General features: G+C 39.9%; 1 long non-coding RNA gene across 1 annotated transcript; it reads left to right on the top strand.

Annotated features, from left to right (window-relative positions):
* Nucleotides 1-1,864: 1,864 nt before the first annotated feature.
* On the top strand, nucleotides 1,865-4,935 carry LOC133208410 (uncharacterized). The gene is made up of 4 exons (XR_009724369.1): nucleotides 1,865-1,965; nucleotides 3,992-4,064; nucleotides 4,294-4,360; nucleotides 4,772-4,935. It is a non-coding gene; the product is annotated as an uncharacterized LOC133208410 (long non-coding RNA).
* The last annotated feature ends 332 nt before the right edge of the window (nucleotides 4,936-5,267 follow it).

Genomic DNA, 5,267 nt, shown 5'->3' with positions numbered 1-5,267 from the left:
TAACTTAGGCCTTTCTTGTTTCTGCTTTTTCATTTTTTCTCAAGTGGTCAAGGACTAGAAGGTATTATTTTATGAGTGCCATGGAGCTTTTTAGTCTGATAGCTATAGTAATTCTCCTTATACTGAGATTTAGTTGAAAGGATGATTGCAGAAGGAAGGTGTTAGCAAATGAACATTATTTATCGTTTGTTGATGATACTAAATTGAGTGGTACAGTTGATACACTAGAGGGAAGAGATGTCATCCAGCGGGACCTTGACAGGCTTGAGAAGTGGGTCCAGGTGAATCTCATGATGCTCAACAAGGCCAGTTTAAAGGACCTGAACCTCAGGGAAATCCAGAGTACCAATATAGACTAGATAATTAATGGCTTGTGAGTCATCCTGCAGGGAAGGACTTGGATATTGGTCAATGAAAAATTATACATGAACTGGCAATGTGCGTTTGAAGTTCAGAGGGCCAGCTGTATTGTGGAGTCCATAAAAGGAAATGACTAGCAGGTCAGAAGACTTGATCCTCCTCATCTACTCCATCCTTGTGAGACCACATCTGGTGTACTGTATCCTCATCTGGGGTGCCCAGCACAAGAAGGACATGCAGCTGCTAGAGTGGGTCCAGAAGACAGCCACAAAAATGATCAGAGGATAAAACACCTCTCCTATGAAGAAAGGCTGAGAGCTGGAATTATTCAGCCTGAGAAAATGTCTGGGGAAACCTAATTCTGGTCTTTGAATACTTAAAGCAGGCTTATAAGAGAGATGGTGAAGGGCATTTTACTAGGGCCTGTAGTGATAAACAAGAGACGATACTTTTAAACTTTAAAGAAAGTAAATTGAGATTAGATTTAAGGAATAATTTTCTTACTATGTGGGTGGTAGGACACTGGAATAGGTTGATCAAAAAAGAGTTCAGGGTCACATTACATGGGGCCTTAAACAACCTGATGTGGTGAAAATGTCCTTGCCCATGACAGCAGAGTTGAAACTGGATGGGGAACAACGTGATTGTTATTTGACCTTGATGATGGGGAAGGTTTTGGAGCCAATCACCTTGAGTGCCACCACATGACATGTACAGGACAACCGGGTGATCAGGCCCAGTCAGCATGGCTTTATGAAAAGCAGGTCATGCTTGACTAACCTGATCTCCTATGGCAAGGTGATCTGTGTAGTACTAAGGGAAAGGCTTAGAATGATGATTACCTAGACTTTGGTAAAACCTTTGACACCGTTTCCCACAACACTGAATTAGAGAAACTGGATGCTTTTGGCTTGGATGGGTGTACTTTTTACTGGCAAAAAAATGTCTGGATGGCCAAGCCCAAAGAATGGTAGTAAATGGACTTAAATCCACTTGGTGGCTGGTTACAAGTGGTGTTCCCCAGGGCTCAGTATTGGGGAATGTTTTTTTCTTTTTCATAAAAATATTAAACAGTTCTGTTTAATATCTTTATAACATCTGATATCTTTTTAATATCTGTATCTGAATGAGGGGACTGAGTGCACCCTCAGTAAATTTGCACATGACACCAAGCAAGAGTATTGATGTGCTTGGTGGTAGGAAGGCTCTACAGAGGGATTTGGACAGGCTGGATCAATATGCCAAGGCTGATTGTATGAGGTTCCACAAGGCCAGGTATTGGGTCCTGCACTTGGGTCACAATGACCCCATGCAACACTACAGGCTTGGCCAAGAGTGACTGGAAAGCTACTCAGCAGAAAAGGACCTGGGGGTGTAGGTCAACAGCCAGCTAACCATGAGTCGATTTGTGTCCAGGCAGCCAGGGACAACAACATCCTGGCATGTATCAGAAATAGTGTGGCCAGCAGGACTAAGGCAGTGATCGTCCCCCTGTACTTGGCGCTGGTGAGGCTGCACATTGAACACTGTGTCCAGTTTTGGACCCTTCACTACAAGAAAAACATTGAGGTGTTGGAGCACATCCAAAGAAGGGCAGTGAAGCTGGTAAAGTATTTAGACACTAAGTCTTCTGAGGAGCAGCTGGTATTGTTTAGCCTGGACAAAAAAAACAGCTGAGACCTTAGCTCTTTATAACTACCTGAAATGAGGTTGTAGTGACAAGAGAGTTTGTAGATATTAGGAAAAATTACTTCACCAAAACTGTGATCAAACATTGAAACAGACTGCCCAGGAAAGTCATGGAGTCACCACCCCTGAGGTATTTGAAAGATGTGTAGATGTGGCACTTAGGGACATATTTCATTGGTGGACTTGGCAGTGTTAGCTTAACTGTTGGATTGTGATCTTAAGAGTTGTTTCTAAACTAAACAATTCTATAATCTTTAGAGGTTCCTTCCAACCTAAACCATTCTAGGATTCTGTTTCAAATCCTGTATGGGCTGAGAGACTTCAAGAATCTTGATAAATCCTCCTTCTGTAGTACTTCACAGTATAATGTTAAATACACTAATAATTTATGTTGTGCCTCTAGACTAGAAGCCTTCAAACTCTTATTTCATCAATACATAGTGAGTATACATTTGTATAGGATTTCAGTGTTCTTCAAGAATAAGTATTTAAGCATACAAAGGTGTTAGAAAAAAATTAGAAAAAAATCATCCATACTAATTATTTGACTCTGCTGTGTTGAAGATGAGAAGTTATAAGCAAAACAGTATTTCTGACTTGACTATCATATCAAATTCATACCCCAAACTTTGATTTTTTTTCTTTGCTATGACGCCTTTCCCAGCAAATATACACTGTGGTATTAAAAAGTATATTATTTAAGGCATGTATATAATGTACTCCTTAGTACATGTTGTTATTTTACTACATTTCCGTAAATGGGAAAAAGGATGGACTTTTTCTTACATATTGGGGTTTGAATTAAGACATCTTGGATTCAATTTCTACCTGCATTTCAAGCTCAAATTTAAGTTAGTTAATATATACTTTCTGGATGTATGCTGATTTCCATTTGCTAGCTGATTAGATACCACAGACACCTCAATATGAATTTACATCAGCACAGGTATTTCTTTCTCACCCTGGGAAGTTCTCAGCTAACACTGACTATATGAGCACTAAGGGAGCAGTGAGAGCCATCAGGCTAATGTGGAGTGTGAATAGGTGTTTTCTATTCAGATTGAAGAGGTGTCCCTGGATGTGATTCAGAAAACACTCAGAAGTTAAAAGTCTTGAAAAAGTGTCTCTTGCTTGATGAACTCCTGTAAGAGCTATATTATTTTGACATTGATTAGTAAAAAGCATCTTTATTGAACTGTGTGTGAAATTGTTCTCTGACAGCAAATTGAGTACATTCCAGAATTTGCTTTCCTGCCAGCAAAATAAAGTAATAATTAACTTCCTGTTACATTTTTTTTTTTACACGTCTGAGTCATGAGCCCAATTTCACGTTTCTTTGCTACTTCAAAATAGCACTCTCACTGACATGTACCCACCCTTCTAGCTAGCTTAGAATCTTATATTTCCCACTTGCTCAGTATACGTCTTCCATTTACTTTATTCACATTATTCTGTTCATTTGCTCTTTTGCAGAAAGAGGAATAAACTCCCAGGGAGAGTTCAGCAGTATATAACAGCTGTGAATATGTTCTGCTGCTGATGACAAAAAACCACAGTTCACCTGACAGTTTTAGAGGTGTGTTTTGTTGACCTTTTTTCAGCAATTGTTGAATCAATGCTAGCAATCAGGTGAAGCCACGTTAGGTAGTTCTGGAGTGTTTCAGAAGCCTAAATGTTTTTGACCATGGATGGAGCACCGGAAGGAGAGAGATATAGCCAATGTCAGCAAGAGTAAGAAAGGTTAAATGAGACAGACCCAAATAAAAATACTGGGCATGTCAGTCATGATCCTTCAGTGAAAGGTGAAAAAAATCAGCTTAAGCTGATTTAGGTTTAAGTTGGAGAAAAATTCTTACCTGATCCCAAACTACTGATCAGGTTTTGCTTTAACAGGGCAGTGTGAGAAATATGACTGCAGTCCTATGCGTCAGATATTTTTCAGACATCGGAGCACTTACATGTCATTTGGTGGTCTTACATCTAGCTGTGCCAAACACCAGGTGCTTCAGAAGAAGGTAAAAACTCCTTTTTCTGATGCACTCCTACACATTTGAAGAAGTCAACATGACTATTCTAAATGTAGATGATGTGAAGAATAACTTTCCTGGTTCTTGCAGAAGCAGCTGAAATCTTGGAGTGTAACTTGCAAATGCTTTTTCCTTTTACATACCAAGAAGTCCAGTTTTCCTTTCCTGACATGGAATGAGTGGGTAAACGATAAAAATAACATAATTTTGTCATTAGTTGTTCCAGATCACACTTTGCTAAATTCCATGAGTCAGCATGGGAGTATTTGATGCTTAACAGCACAGTAAGGATTAATAAATTTCCTCACAGCCAGAGTGATAGACTTAGGTACTGTTCTTATTTTATTGCCCACTGCACTCACAAAAAAGAAGCTAAAAACTGCACCCTCTACTCATGAGGCAAGGAATCTAGTGACAACGGAAATGGAAAAGGATGAGATGCTGATTGATTTCTTTGCCTCCATTTTTTAGGTAAATGTGTACTCTCAGGCTGCTGGGTCAGCAAGCCTTGTGACAGTGGCTGTGGGAATGAAACACCCCCCAGAGCAGATGGAGTACTTAATCAAATAAAACATACATATATGGGAGTAAACGTGGTGCTGACAGAGCTCACCAAGGTGGCTGTGAGGTTGCTGCCACTTAAAAATGATGGGATGTAACAGGTAGAAAAATGCAAACATCACATCCTTCTCAAGACAGGCAAAGAAGGAGGCCAAGAAAATGATGAGACAGTAAAGTTTTACCCTGGATGCTTTTCAGTTCACACATTACCTGATGCAGGACTAAATGACTTCCTGACCGGTGATACCCCTCCTACATAGAAGGTAGGTCTGTGTGTGAGAATTAAGGCACATGCACATATTCTTTTTCACTCAAAATGAAACTCAAATAAATTAAGCCATGTGTGGTCTGCTGAGAATATACTTGTTCTGTAACTACAAAGAGTCTTGTTTTCTGAGTTGTATTCGTATCATGACTCTATTCTTCTTTGGGAAGCAGGGGAGATAGCAGGTTACTGCTAAGCAGCAGCTGTCATCAGAAAGCTGTATGTGTCATGCGGCAGTGGATTAAGTGCCACTGAAGTACTTCGCTTCCAAAGCCTTTCTGTCTGTTATCAGTTGAAATGATTTATACCCCCAGTATTCAGCCCAATGTGTATATCCATTTTCCTCTTTCCACCCATCCCTATGG

This window comes from Neopsephotus bourkii, unplaced genomic scaffold (assembly GCF_033783945.1).
Source record: "Neopsephotus bourkii isolate Nb327-2 ecotype Australia unplaced genomic scaffold, CSIRO-AGI_Nbou_v1 NB_272, whole genome shotgun sequence".
NCBI classification, from domain to species: Eukaryota; Metazoa; Chordata; class Aves; order Psittaciformes; family Psittacidae; genus Neopsephotus; species Neopsephotus bourkii.
The sequence above is the reverse complement of the archived record's forward strand: the minus strand, read 5'-3'. Positions and strand labels throughout refer to the sequence as shown.